The 15522-nt window shown below is 40.8% G+C and overlaps 1 protein-coding gene across 2 annotated transcripts in view; it reads right to left on the bottom strand.

Moving 5' to 3' along the window:
* Positions 1 to 4578, bottom strand: part of PPARG (peroxisome proliferator activated receptor gamma) — a 52927-nt gene extending 48349 nt beyond the window's left edge. The window contains exon 1 of one of the 2 annotated variants that reach the window (XM_056501253.1): positions 4488 to 4578. The gene's annotated coding sequence lies outside the window, so the exon portion shown is untranslated. Of the gene's footprint in view, positions 1 to 4456 lie in introns of both variants that reach the window. The other variant, XM_056501252.1, reaches the window with a different exon arrangement.
* Between the last annotated feature and the right edge of the window lie 10944 nt (positions 4579 to 15522).

Here is a 15522-nt window from a genome sequence, read left to right as displayed (position 1 = left end):
ATCCCTTCCCTACACACACACATCCCCTATAAGCATGTCCAGAAGCACACACCTGTGTTCACCCCGGCAGCCATGCAGTGCTGGGCATGCACCCCCAGAGCTGCGGCAGCTTTGTGTTTTGTAAATTGCTAATTATCAACCAGCAGAGTAGACTTTGGGATTCAGAGACTTGAATTCATAGACTTTGTCCTGAATGTGCAGCCTGCATGGCATGGAGGAGATCTGCTTAGTCATGAGGAGAGGGGGTGGCTGATGCAAGTCCACAGAGCATCTCCTGCTAGTCCATTCCAGAAATTCACAACCCGGCTTTGGAGGTGGCTCCTTCTCCTCCCCTTCTAAGGGGGATAGTTTTCCTATTTCCAGGGAAAGCTTGAGAAACTGCCAAGCAAAGAGAAGAGAATACTGCTTAGAAGTCGAGGTGTTTTTTGCTGCAGATTTGGGGATTTATCACACAAATCCCTAACTTTTTCTGTCATCATGCAATTAGAATCTATTACCACTGTCAGCATCATTTACTCTCGTAAGCACAGATGGACACACTGACATTTCTAATTTCATTTTTTACCTCAATCTCCCTCCTGCATTGTTTCTCCATTGCAAATGGGGAACTCTTTGCATTCTCATGTCCTAGATCATCCAGTATTGAGAACAGGGGCAATTATTTCATTTGAGTAAGAAGATGGCCCCAATCTTGACTAGGCTGCTCGGTACTGCTGCAACACAGGTAATTAAAAATATCTATATAGTTCATGTATCATGAATTTTAATTGGAGAATGATGTCATTGTTTAGTTCAATTCTATAGAGTGGTTTATGAGAGGGCAAACAGGCCAAATAACATAATGGAAGGTGTGGGTGGAGTGGGAGAAAAATGTGAACATCATCAAACTGACTTCAGTTCTGCGAAAGTTTCCAGATAGGAAGAATAGGCCTTGCTTCATTTCTACCCCCAACCCCCCTCTAAATTTAAGGAGCAAAACTCTAGGACAGATTTATTATAATTTGCCCTGCAGTGTGAGAAGAGCTGACAACTTTGTGGCGGGAGCAAGAGGAAAGTCCATGTTGCAGCAGAAGAGCTGATGCTGAAGTAGAAACTTAATGTTTCCTATGATTGCCACATTTGTTTTCTCCTTTTATTTCCTTATACCTGCAAGACATGGGAGTATCCCAAGCCCACTGACCACAGGGCTGAGTACCAGGGTGATAATTTGCTTAGCACCAGGATTTTCTGCATTGTCCCTGGAACCTGAAAGCAGCAGCATCGCTGGGTAAAGGTGGACTACCCTACATTTTAAACAAAGAACAACTGAAAAAAATTCCCTTTGTGGAAAAAAAAAATGGAGAGGGGAAGAGACAAAAGAAATAGAAAAGTTTTATCATTTAATGCAGGAATCAATTTATGTTTCGTATTCCTGAGAAGCCAAAGACAAATCTTACGGCTCTTTCCTTTTTCATTCTGCCTTGGAAAAGCCTCCACAGGGAAAAAGACGGGGGCAAGGAGATTTTCCCCCCAAATACTCTGTAAATGAAGTCCTTAAAATTGGCCTGTTAATGGGAACCCTCAAATTCTGTTTGTGGCATGAGGAGTAGGACCTGAGAACAACATTTTTCTCTTGCTTTGGATTATTTCTAACTCCTTCTCTTGTTAGTTCACAAGGAGTGAACTGACACACAAAGAGCATTTAGCATAAAGTTCCTGAAAACCAGATCCTGCTGTTAAAAAGCTAAACACCATTATGGAAACACAGGGTGAAATAATTAGCACTTATCATCTAATATCATGCTGGATTGAATGAACCTATTAGTGATTAAAAAATGAAACCAGAAGCAATAACTAATGGAAAATGTTGTATCCATGACTTCAAAAGAACCTAGCATGGAGAATTTGTAACTGTGGGATGATTCCTCTTGAGTAACTGCACTGGAAACTTTTACTGCCAGGCAGAGAAGGACACGGGAACAATCCTTGTGAAAAAGCTTGTAAAAGAAACTCAGATTCTGAATATCAAATACTGATTCACAATTAGGCTACTGAAAAGGGCTAGGAAATATATTCAACTCCACTCTAAAGAGATTACATTTAAAAAAAATCCTGAAGAGGGCCTCACCAATCAAGGTGAAAAAAAGTATTAAGTTTGCTTTTCATTATTTAGTCCAGCTTTGTACAAGACAGAGTTTTCACTCTACTTCAAAATTTTTCTTGTTTTTACAATAAAGTCGTTTGCAAAATTTCAAATTTAATTTTATTAGCCATTACTGTAAGTAGGAAATTGCACTAAAAGTAATTGAAACAGTGCCTTTAAATTTAAAGTGCCCATAAATTCATTTTATTGACTTAGAAATGGACTTGTGGTTATTTTAAAAAGTCCACAAAAGAGTCAGATTCCGAAGCACTGTTGATAAGGGGTGTATTTATCAGTCCAATAAGGAAGATTAAAAGGCATAACTTCAATATCCTTCAATTAAATTCTAATATTTCACCGCCTTCATATCAGAATTCATTATACGAAACACAAATTTATATCAGGAAAAAATATTATTTGCATATTCTGCATTATACTGGAAGCTTCACTGAATGCTGATGTTAAATATATTGTATTGTCCAGGATTTGGCATTTCTAAGGAACGCAGACCATCTTAAGGCTGTTTGGAAGTATGGAATCTCTGAACCACTACAAGTTAGTGAGATATTTTACAAAACTGTGCCTAAAAACATTCCAATTCAAATCTGTCTGTGTAAAAATACTTCTTTATTATATTTCTGATTGGTTATCATTCAAAGTCAGTGCCAACTATTTTTTTTTTTCAGCTCTCTCTGCCCTTGACAAGCCCACGCTTATGTTGTGCCACATGCTTTAACACACTGCTAGCAGTGATTTCTTGTAATCTCATAATTAAATCTCTGAGCAATTTTTGCAGCAATTTTTTTTTTTTTTTGGTGACAGCCAAAGTGAATAATGATGTCAAACACATCACTTGATGCACCAAATTCTGATATTAATGAGAGCACACCATATGAAACTTCTTTTCAAAGGAGAGCACTCAGGATCATATGCCACAGTCACTTGGTGTACACTGGGAATTGTTAGTTAACTAGTAACAAACCACAGTAACCTTTAAAAGGTAAATCACTTATTAAATGATGGACTAATTGCTACCAGAAAATAGATATTTTTTAATGGAACATTATAATCGTGCTCTACAACAAAAGCCTGTTCAAAGACGGGGCAGCAAGTCACAAATACAAATCCAACCCAAACCCCTGGTTATTTCAAGGAGAATTATAACTGATCCATCTGATTTAAAGGAACCTAAACTCCACAGGACATCCAGAAATTGATAACTCCCTGAGCTTTTAATCACAATAAATGCCAGCCTTACATCACTGATATTAATAAACGCATCCCTGTTAAGTCAGCATAGTGTTGTCGTGTGTACACAGGGCCACAAAGTTACAACACCACAGGAACTTGCACTCTCTAGCTGCAGAATACCCTGGGGAGAAATGACACCAGGAAGATTACAAAACGCTCCTGCGAACCTGAGGCATGCCATCAAGACACAATATATTTCGACATAGCATCTCAGTTGTTGCAGGCTGTGAGAGGCTCCCCGACTTTCTGCGATTGGGAAATTGTTAAAAAAAAAAAAAAAAAAAAAAAAAGCTGTTCATTCATTACGAGAGCAGCCAGGTGAGCCCAGCACTGCTTCCCCAGGGGAGGCAGGAATGGACGGCGTGCAGCGGATCCATCCATCCGTGGATGGATCCCCATCACCTCTGCAGGGCGGGACATCGCCCCTCCAGCCCCGAGCATCCTCCGCTGCCCGGCTGCTGCCGGACCCGGTGCAGCACCATGGACACAGCGCCGGGAGCGCACCGGGACACCGGGAGCGCGCCGGGACCGCACCGGGATCGCGCGGGCAGCGCACCGGGAGCGCACTGGGAGCGCACAGGGAGCGCACAGGGAGCCCACAGGGACACCGGGAGCGCACAGGGACACCGGGAGCGCACCGGGAGCGCACAGGGAGCGCACAGGGACACCGGGAGCGCACAGGAACCGCACCGGGAGCGCACAGGAACCGCACCGGGAGCGCACCGGGGCGCTTCGGGCACCGCATCCCGCCCGCAGCGCCCGCGGCTCCGCTGCTGCCGGGGCCGCGCCGAGCGCTCCGTTCTGCCCCGGGCGCTCCGTTCTGCCCTGGGCGCTCCGCTGTCCCCCGGGCGCTCCGCTCTGCCCTGGGCGCTCCGCTGTCCCCCGGGCGCTCCTCTCTCCCCCGGACGCTCCGCTCTGCCCCGGGCGCTCCGCTGTCCCCGCTCCGGAGCCGCCGGCCCGTCCTGCCCGTCCGGCCGAGCATCCCCGGCGGGGCTGCCGGGGCTCCGCGCTGCCCGCCCCGAGCCCCGATCCCCGCACAGCCCTCACGCCCCGCCGTGCCCGCACACCCCGCCGCTCCCTCACCTCGGGGCCGGTCCCCGCAGCCCGCACTGACCTGGCGCTGTCAGTTCTCAGCGGGAGAAACTGTTCCCTTCAGCGGGATAAACTCCCCCGCTCGGCCCGGCCTCCCGGGCAGGGCCCGCCTCCCCCGGCGCCGCCTCCCGCCGGCCCACGGCGGGGCTGAGCGGGGCCGGGCGGCTGCGGGGCTCGGGGGGACGGGACGGGATGCGGGACCCGCGGGGATGGCGAAGGGCAGCGGGACGGGAGAGCGGCGGGGCGGGAGGAGCCGGAGCCGGAGCAGGAGCCGGAGCCGCGGCCTGGCCCCGCTCTCCCCTCAGCCGCTCCCCTCAGGGCCCGCGGTACCTGCGGGCAGAGCGCGGGCCCCGCAGCGCCGCTGGAATTTGATCTCTGCTCCCTGTAATCTCCCGTAACTGAAAATTCACTTTTTCCGCCTGCCGGCTGCTTTCTCTTTTGCCTTGCCATTCTCCAGCCAGCTCCGCTCTGCGCTGGGTGCTTTGGCTGGGTCGCCTCACGCCAGGCTGTGACAGGAGTCAAGGCTTTTCTGAAAAGGTTCTTAGCAGTGACAGAGGTAAAGCAAATGCGTTTTCACTTTTTTTTTTCTTTTTTCTTTTTTTTTTTTTCCTCCCCCCGCTCGCAGGAATGCGGAGCCCAGCGGTATAGGCTGCGCTCGGTGCCTCTCCGAAAGCAGCAAGCCCCAACAAGCCTGTCACCTCCTCTATCTCAGCCTCTGAGGCTTTGAAAAAGAAGCTAGATGTGTAGAGAAAAAAAAAAAAAAAAAAAAATGCGTAAGATCAACAGGCTTTAGAGAGTCATCCTGGAACTCGAGGTGCCCCGGGATACAACAGTTTATCTCGAAAAACTCCTGATCCCTTGGACATCACTGGAAGGTTGAGAGGATCCCAAATTTGCCTCATTATGGTTGTTAGTCATCAAGCGTTTTGAAAGAGAGCCCATATTTGCTTTATTATTTGTATACTGAAGGCAATTTATAGATTAGGGTTGAACACGTCAAAATACCTGGACTACCTACAGATACTAACTTTGCCTCCAGCCTTTTGTTTATGAGAACAATCTTCTGTCTGCAGAGGCTTGAAGCCTTGTGTTAATTTTTATGAGAATTATCTGTCTATTTGTATAGGCTTGAGGTGCTACCTCTGCCTTGACAGATCAAGGAATTTTTTTTTTCAATTCCTGCTTTTTCCCTTTCATCTGAATTTTTTTTAGCCTTGAAAATGTGGAAATATATTTTTTAAGTGGTTATTTTTTATTGTTTGGGTTGGGTATTTTAAAAATTATTTTAACATACTGCAGTAATAACCTCTTCCAGTAATACCCTGGCTCAGAATTAGAAGCCAGGTCCTGAAAACAAGTCAAACAAACCCTCAGAATTACCATGGATGAACAAAGAGGCAAATGTGGGTGAAACAATCTTAGCAATAAGAGGTTTTAAATACCTTGGTTGTTAATATTTCTACCACTTTACAGCAATAGCTGAGGTAGAGTTTCAATAGAAAGTTAAAAGGAGAAGGATCTGAGCTGGACACTCACAGAGCTCAGATTTGTGAGATCTGTTCTGGTGAGAACAGAACTGCTGCTCTCTCTGTGAGAGAATTCTCTGTGCTGGAGAATTCCCCATTTAGTTTAAGTGTCTGAAAACAGAGGATCCCGCCCCAAAATCAAAGTTTTAACGTGCAAACTTTTACAAACTGCATGCAGCTGGGAGCATTCCAAAAATTGGCAGGTATTGATAACATCCAGTTGTGACTATGCAGTCCTGCTTTGAGCCCAGGTTTTTAATAAAGGCAGAAATACAAAGTACAGTTTGGATTTTAATTAAATTGCACGGCTGAGACAGATATATCTAAGTCAGTCCAGAGAAATCAGCCAAACACAGCTTGCACAGAAATATTACAAGTACACTATCAGTCTATTTCTGTCCTGAACATTATTTTCTTTTAGCAAGTTCACCTTTTGATCAGAGCTCATTAAATGTAAAACAAAACCAGAACCATGACTTATGCAAAAAATACTTAGATTTTATAAGTAAGCATTTTAGCAGATCGAGACAGGAAAGGAAAAGATCCCTTAGTCTGATTTCCTGCTTAACACAGATTTTTAGGTAGGATTTGATATCTCATTAAATGTTTCTTTCAGACAGCTAATCTTAATTTGAAGAATCAAGAGATGAAGAACCCTTGCATTTTCTCTGGTAATGAAGAATAGGCCTAATTTATAATTTGAATTATTCTGGTTTTTTTTTTTTTTTTCTTAACAAAGAGCATTTTTTTTTCAGAGAAACCTAATCATTTCTGTATTGATAAGGAAACAAAACAGGCTACAAATGTATTATCTATTCTGTAACCAAGTTGTCCTTTACAGTAATGAAATGGTCATAATAAAGACGTTTATCAGTTTCTCGTAAGCTTTTGTTTGCATTGTTTGGCTGGGCAGATTTTGATGATCCAGACTTTCTCCCCTGCTTATCTGGGAGAATTGCTAAGTTTGGCTGGGACCTCTGAGAGTTATGAAACAAGAATGAAATGTCGGGCTCAGGCCTTCCTGAACCATGGGCAGTTCTCCCCTGAGTTCAAAGAGAAGCAGAAAAGACTCTCTAAGCATCAGCTCTGGTTTTAAAATTAGAAGATAATTTGCCTTCACACAAGATCAATTATACTCTGTTTTTCTTATTGGGTATAAAAGCATTAGTTAATTCTTTTCATGTGAAAGAGTTGCATTTTATATTAACTTTAATCAGTCCGTTTTTCATGGTGAGTCTTTTTGAAACATTTATTGCATCTGAAAAAAAAATTATTTCTTCTTGCTGTTATTAGTGACTGACTGTACATTATGTGTTTCAATTATTCAGAAAATTTGAAGTAGATTAAATTGAATCATATGGCAAAAATAGTTCTCATTGGGATGAGAAACTGAAATGAGCACTTTGTGGGATATCCAGATGGATAAGGGTGTTAGCAATGACAAAATAACCTCCCTTGAGCAGTTTCATTTCTCTTTTCCATCTTGATGAAGGAATTTCTGTGCAACAATTCCTAAGGAATTCCAGGTAGGTGTTTATGGTTAGAAAAATGAATTTACTGGAGGTGATGCTGTGATTTTTACAATTGGCTTGAAAAGAGTGGCAAGCTAACACGGATTTCTACCCCTTCCCATCTCTGCAAAGACACAAATTCCATCTTTTGCTGACTTTTTATGTTTCCCCTGAGTTTGTGCTCTCAGTCTCTGGGTGAATTATTCAAATTTAAAATCACCACTCCTGCAGTGTGTCCCATCTGGGTGTTGTGGGATGGAATGGAGAAGTAGCCAAACTTTTAACATCTAGAGGGCAATCTCCTACTCTGAGAGTGCAGCCAGAAATCTGACAGCAGCAAGTTCTGATTGTGCAAATTGCATTGCTTTAAAGGAATGGAGTTTAAATAAGTTAAAAATGTCCTGTACTGCTGCCTTTTCTTAAAGTTACCCCGTGTTCTTTCTCTTGGGTAGTGTAATATTTCAGTTCATATATCTGGTGTCCTTTTATTGATAAAAAGCATATCTTACTTGCCTCAGCATATCTCATTCTGTCTTTATTGGCAGTTTTTGGTCTGGGAAGGCATGTTTTTAAAAAGTAAGTCATAATACCCCACCACAGTCCTATCTACAGCTTGCACACTCTTTACTTGAAGGGAATTCAGCTGCTCTCAGTAGCATTTTACACAGATATATGGCAAAAGCTGGGCTGTAAAGTGCACTCCTGGAAGTGCCTGGGTGAGTTTCTCCTTGGATCCAGCAGGAGGGATAGAACCAGCACAATGCAGATTTGTCACAGATAACTGCAGAGCGGGTCAAAACAAGAACCCCTTCAAAATAAGCCTCCTTTGCCTGAACTTCCAGGCTTGGATAAAAGGGAGAACAAAATCCTAACTGTGCCTGCTTTAAATTCACCAAAGATCACACCAGCCTGCCCACCTCTAATTGTAAAGTCTTTTTTCCCTGACCTTTAGTCTTCCCCTAACTCTTAATTTCTCTAATTTCATCTTGGAGGGAAGAACTTCCTTTCTAGGACTGTCTGTAGTTGGATTTGATATTCCTGTTCCAGTCCCACTCTGATTAAATGGGCTGGGCCCAAATTGCACGTCACAGTCAGCAGGCAAAAGAAAATATAGGAATAAGGAGATCAAGCACATACTGATATCTGTCAGATGTGCTAATCCATCTGAAATTTATTTCTGAAGGATCCCTTTAAGGCAACCAAAAGGTTGTTTTGAGCCTCATTTAAAACCAGTTTATCTGAATTTCTTTGGTGATGGAGCTAAGACAGATTTATGAACATAACTTCAGAAATCCAGATTTCTACAATTATACACGCTCAGCCATCTGAAAGGAGCAGCTGATGCAACCAAGGCTCAGGGTTGTGCTAATCTGAGATGGGAAGGAGGTGGCTGGGTTGTGGTTAAAGCATGGGACTGGGCTGCTGAGAGGTCTTGCTTCTATTCCTGGTCGTGTCACTGACTTCCTGTAGGTCACTGAAGTCACCCAGCTCTGCCTCATTTTATTCATCTATAAAATAGAAATATTATTGCATTGCTAAAGCACTGTGAGACAAGTCATTGCTGTCTATACAATTGTTGTATGCCCATAAAAGAAGTTTGTGTCAGCAGATCACAGCCATGTTCCTAAAGTAACTCCTTTGGGATCATTTGCTGTCTTACACAGCAAATCAATGAGTCCAGTAAAGACTAAAACCTCAAAAGTAAAAATTTTAACTTAAAATGTCTCGAGAAGTTTGCTCCCACGCTCAATTAAACATTTGTTCATGAAGAGAATTGTGTTTTCCTTGTAAGAGTATGAGGAAGGTACTCACTCCCTCATAATTTTCAAAAAGATAATTAATCCCCCCAATTGTTTCTTTTAAAGGACTGCTCATTTTACTCATATGTAAAATAGAAATAATATTACATTGCTAAAGCTAATTGTCTATACAATTGTTTTATGCTTTATAATTTGTGCATAATTGTATCAGCAGATCACATCTGAATAGGAAATATAGGAATATAAAGTTATAGGAATATATTAGTTATAAAGCTGTATTCCTAAAGTTATAGGAATATATTAGTTATAAAGCTGTATTCCCAAAGTAACTCCTTTGGGATCATTTGCTGTCTTACACAGCAAGTCAATGATTCCAGTAAAGACTAAAACCTCAAAAGTGCAAACTTCAAAATACCTGGAGAACTTTGCCTCCAGATTCCAATTAAACATATGCTCATGAAGAGGGTTGTGTTTTCCTTGTAGGAGTATGAGAAAGGTACTCACTGCCTCATAATTGTGAAAAAATAATTAATCCCCCCCTCCCATTGTTTCTTTTGGAGGACTGCTTGAAGATCTCTTGGTACTTCCATTTCCTATAACCTTTGTCCTGCTTTATAGTTTTTATACATTGTTGTGATGGAGTTAATTTGAGGCACTATTTTTAAAACCCCTGCTTTTTACATATTTTCCCCAAATCTCCAGGGGGCTCAGATGGACGTAGGAAATGCTGCCCATTCATTACATGCTGATGATGCTGTAGAACAACAGTTCACACTGCAGCTCCCAAATCCCAGGGAAAGTCATGGCATGGGGAGCATCTCCTTGTCCTGAGGATCAGTTCTCAGCATCCCCACCAGCACCTTTTTTATTTCTACTGCAAAGAGGTTTTAAACCAAGGAAATCAGGGTCCAGCGAGTCAGGTTTTTTACTTAAATGCTTCACATTTTGGAATTATTTAGGGTGGATATAGGTAATAAAGACTGGAAGAGAATTAGATGACATTCAGATTATCTTATAGATTTAATGATGTTTGCTGAAATTAGTCTTCATTAGCCTTTACAGCAAATGGGTTGCATGGCTTTTGATAAAGGACCAAAGACTGAATAAAGCATTTTCTTGATTGTCCTTGTAATTAATATACATTATTATAACACTAAATGTCCTAAAACAATGCTATTTTAGCCATGCTAGTTCTGAAAGAATCACCACAAAAAAAAATGGGAGCAGCCTTTTCTTACTTCTCACAAATTGTGCTGCACAGGCTTCTTCATCCACAGATGTTGTGACCTAACAAAATCCACACCAAGCTCTGCCTTCTGCATTTTACCCAGGCAGGAGTGTGAGATCAGGCAGAACTCAGTGAAAAATTACCCCAGTGTTTGTCCTATTAGGGCACCCAATTTCCCAGTCTTTATTTTTTTTTTTTTAATTTTTTAATTTTTTTTTTTTTTTTTTGTGTGTGTGTAAATTCACACAGATACTGCACCCAAAGGCCTCAGATGAGATTTTGTAAGTGTTATAAATATCCCCTCACTCTGTGATTAAACCTTCATCATAAAAACGTGCAGGGAATTCTGCTGGGCAGAGAAACAGTAACTTTAATCCTTACTTGAATTATATCTTGCAGAAGTAAAGAAAATAAAATATGGGCAGGCAGAGCAGTTTGAAATAGGTGTTACATTAAAGGCACCACGTTCCAGCCATGCAAATTGTTCTCTTGGTTTGTCTGCTCCCCTTCTGAACTGACTCTTGTTAGTCTTTCAAATAAGCCATTATTTTCATTTAAGATCTGAAGGCTCCTAAAAAATAAAGTTAATAGCTGGTTGTTAGTCTGTGCTGAGCATTAGAGGATGCCAGGTAACTTGAGCAGTGAATCAGGGGCTATTTTTGGGAGAAAAATATTGCAATAATTTTCAGGAAATAACCTTTTTGTTCCAAAACAGCTGTCATTGAACACTATTATATCTACAACAATTAAAATTATCTTTGGTAACTTTTAGTGTTTGGCACTGCTCCATTATTGTTCAGTTAAATATTTTTCAAGTGTTTTAGGACTTCTGCCCACTGTGTGCCTGAAACCCTTCATCACCACTGGAGAAGCTCCTGGCTTTGTCATCCTCTCTCAGGATATTTGGACCATTTCTGTGGAGGTTTTTGCCATTCTATAGCAACAGCCCTTCTGCTGACTCAACCTGAGCTCTATAGAATTTGCCTCTTCATGTCAAGGGGTTGAATGCCAAAAAAAAAAAAAAAAAGGTAAAATTAAAAAAAAAAAAGTGCTAGCTAACATATAAAGTGAATTAGGAAGCATGTGCAAACATCCTGGTGAATTTAAATAGCTGGTTGGGTCAGAAATGGAGGAAAAATAACACTGGGTCAGGAACAACACACAAAGCAGCCAGAAACCTGGCATTTCTAATTTAGGATATAAATACTCCCTGCTAAAAATTTCTTTGTTACAAGATGTAATTGATTAAATAAAGGCAGGTTGAGAGTAGGGGGGTGGTGTTGGTTGATGGCTTTAATATAGTTCAAACCTCAATTTTAAATATTTCCACATTGCTGGGATTTTTTTTATTCCCTCAGATTGTAACTAACTGATAATGCAAATAAATTTTTTTGTGTTTCTCAGAACGAAATCTGAGTTATTTTTATTGTAGTAGCACTTGTGATTGCTCTCTGTGGCTCTGAGTCCTCAGTATTAGCAGAGGAGAGCTGAAAAATCTCTTCAAAAAGTCTTTTATATACTTGTAAGCCTTGGTAATTTTTTATTAATAGCTCATTTGCATACTATGGAATTCTGACTTTTATTTACATAAGTTAATATAGAAGCATCCCTTCAATGGGACGTGGAGCAGATGTCATGAAACAAATTTTTTTTCTACAGAAGATTTTCCTCTGTGAACTTCATTAACAGTATTTTCTTACCCTGTTGTTGCATGAGCAAAACAATGCAATTCTGGGAATTTACAGAGACCATTGTGCTGGTTTCTGGTATTTGAGCTTCATATAAAGCAATAAATAACAAAATGCAGCAGCTCAGTGCACCATGGAGCAGAACCTGGCAAATCACTCTTGTTTCAGGGAACTAAAGTAAATTTAATAGAAACTCTCTGACTTTTATTTGAAAATTGTGGAGATTTGGTCATTGTTCTGTGCTCTGTTCTTTGCTCCAGCAGCTGAACCTGGAGCCAAAGCTGTGGAAGCAAAGTGCAAAAATAGAGGTAGAATGGTAGGACAGAAAATCAGATTCAATTGGGGAATTCTCATGGTATACTACAATTAATTTTGTATTTAATTTATTCCTGCTCAAATATGCTTAGTAACAGATTTTCCACTTATAAAAACTCTCTTTGTGTTGTGTGGAGTCTGGCCCTTTGCTGAATTTTTTTCTCTAAATAGACTTTATAGGTAATTCAATTTGTATCATCAATCACTGAAAAGCTGATTTTTTACAGGATGAAATACAGATAATGAAGTGTATCAGAAACCAAGATTATCTTATCATAACCTCTCTCCTCAGAGTGTGACAGCTCAAATTTGGTCACAACTGAAGTAATTTATTTTTTGTAACAGCTGGTTTTCCACATTTTGGTGGGGTTTTTTTTCAGTAATAATTTACACCTGCTTCCAGAGAGCAAAACAACTCTTTAAATATGAGTGGAAAAAAATGTGCATCTCTTTCTTGCAGACAGACCACAGAAGTTTCAGCTCACTGGGGGTGCTGTTGGTTCCACTGCTAGAAACAGAAGGATTATACTGAGAGGAGAGGGAACTGGCAACAGGAAAGGTTTTTGGGGGAAAATGGCTTTTTGTAGTCTGGCACTTGGGCAGCTTTGCCCTTCAAGGACAGTTGTGCAGGCAGGAGAAAACAACAAGAATGTTTTATAATGGAGTGATAGCATAACAATAAATACCCAAGAAGGGAAAAGCAGAATTTCAGATTTAATATTCCACACAGTAAAGCAGAGCAGGAGTACTGAAGGATTTTAACTTCCATTGAGGTTAGGAGAACAATAAGATAATAAAATTGCTTTTGTCTGTAGATATAGGTTGAGAACACTACTAGGAATTAGGAGAAAAGGTATTGGTTTTACAGCCTGTCCCTTGGAACTGAGTTATTAAACCTGCTAATCTTAGCTCAGGAGAAAGAAAAACCTGGAGTGGCTCTCACCTATGGCAGCAGCCTCCTCCCAAACTGTGTGTTGTGGTTCCATTTTCCTGTTTACTCATCACACAGCTCCAGGCTGGTTTTGTCTGGAGTTTTATTCATAAATGTACCTTCTTAAATTTAATTGATTTTTTTTTTGTTTGTTTTTGGTTGGAAATCTCAGCTCCATTGATGTTTTAATTCAGCTTTTTTTATTTTATAACGTTCTTGTTTTTTAACTTGTGTGATGTGATCTCTTATTGTCCAGTCTATTTACCAGGTCAGGTTTTTTAATGCTCTCAAACTTTGCTTTAAATTAATGTTTGTATTTTTGAGAAACAGCTCTTATAAAAATATCTGTTTGTTTTTTTTTTTGTTGTTTTTTTTTCCCCAAAAAGACAGCAGTAAAACTTATTTCCCAGAAGCATTTATTTGGTTCTCTAATACCCTGAAGCCACTTAAATTGAGAAAATAAATGCTGATTTCTAGTAGCCAGGTGAGAGCAGGAATGTGCACAAGCTGCTCTGAGATCTGAGAGGTGTTAAATTCACCTCTTTCTCTCTGCATTATCTTTCCATCCTTTAAAACTGATTATCTAAATATTTTATGCTTGTGTTTCCCCAATATCTGGTCAAGTTATTTCTAAGACTATGTTTGATAATTCCCTCTCATGTCTAAACCCCATTTTATAGATATTTCTTCTTGAGTGTTGTTGGCTTCCAGCTACACTTTTCCTTCCCACTTTCCCACAGCTCTGCTTTTCCAGAAGCCAATTCTCTGTTCCCTTTAAGCTTAAATAATAACCACTGAGCTGCTGCTGAAGCTCTTCTCAATGCCCATTTAAATAAATTATAAAACTTGCCCAGCACTCATTTCAAATTCAAATATGAATTCTCTCAAAGGTAGAGAACTGCCCTGGACCTAAGCCAGTCTTAAATCCCTTTTAAGTGAGACAGGACTGTAATTGTTTTAGGATCTTGGATTTGCATCCCCTTTTACCTGCTGGGTTTCAGCTGCAGGAACATCAGCAGCCCCCAAGATTTTAAAAAATCCTCTTTTCACTCTTTGTTTCTTTGGAAAGGCCACACCAAGAGCATGAATGGAGGATTACAGACCAACACAAACCAGGTAGAAGAAATACTTCCTCAGTCTAGGAATTTACTTATTTTGTTCCAAAAATCCCAAACACCAGAACAAAACTAAAGTAGCAGCCAGAACAATGATCAAAAAGTTGTTCCAAAATCTTGAGACTGATTTGCACAAAAAGAACTTTAGGAAAAGCCAAAATTAATTGAAGAAGGGTTGACTTCAGATCTCTTAAATTTGAGATTAGCCTTAGTAAAACCTGGACTTTCTGAGCCCTAGAGACACCCATGGATGTGCTGCAGGTTGCCTGAGCTGAGAGAAATTCATCTTCCTAAATTCTGGGACTTTGCTCCCTGCCTGAATGGTGCATCCTGTGACATGTGCCCCAAAATCCCATCTCTCCTGCTAAGCAACTGGCCAGTCTAACAGTGGGAAATGAAATCCCCCTGTTGGAGGAATAATTCCCCTAAAAAATGAGGATAGCAGAAGATTTGGTTATCACCTTCAGGCCAACCATATCTCAGAAAAGCCAGGCTGCAGGTGGGGAAACCTGCATTTTGGAGAGGACCTTTCCAAAAACATATTCCCAGATTTATTTCCTAATAAACCTACTGCATCTGAGACCATTCACATCAGGCCCTTTGCAGAAGAATTGAATTTATAAGAATTGCAGTTATTGAATATCCAGTTTGCTTTTTAAATTTATTTTTAAATTGTTTTGTTGTTGTTGTTTATCTTATGGTACTAAAATTTCTAAGTCTTCTTTGAGCTTTCTAGAAAGATCTGCACTTCTGCCATGGGTGATGCTACCTCTCCTGTGATTAGAAAAGCTGGAATTAGTGAGAAATGTTGAAGAGAAACACAGCCCTGAATTACCCATTACATGCTCCCTTAGGTGAATGGCTCTTGTTGGTGGTTTATGGGCAGAAATGTTAAACATTAAAAATCTGCTCAATTGTGTACAAGATCCTTGCAGTAGATAAATGACCCTGTAATAACTTCAGCTCCTAAAGCAGATGTTAAT

The sequence above is a fragment of the Oenanthe melanoleuca genome, chromosome 12 (assembly GCF_029582105.1).
Source record: "Oenanthe melanoleuca isolate GR-GAL-2019-014 chromosome 12, OMel1.0, whole genome shotgun sequence".
Taxonomy (NCBI): Eukaryota; Metazoa; Chordata; class Aves; order Passeriformes; family Muscicapidae; genus Oenanthe; species Oenanthe melanoleuca.
The sequence above is the reverse complement of the archived record's forward strand: the minus strand, read 5'-3'. Positions and strand labels throughout refer to the sequence as shown.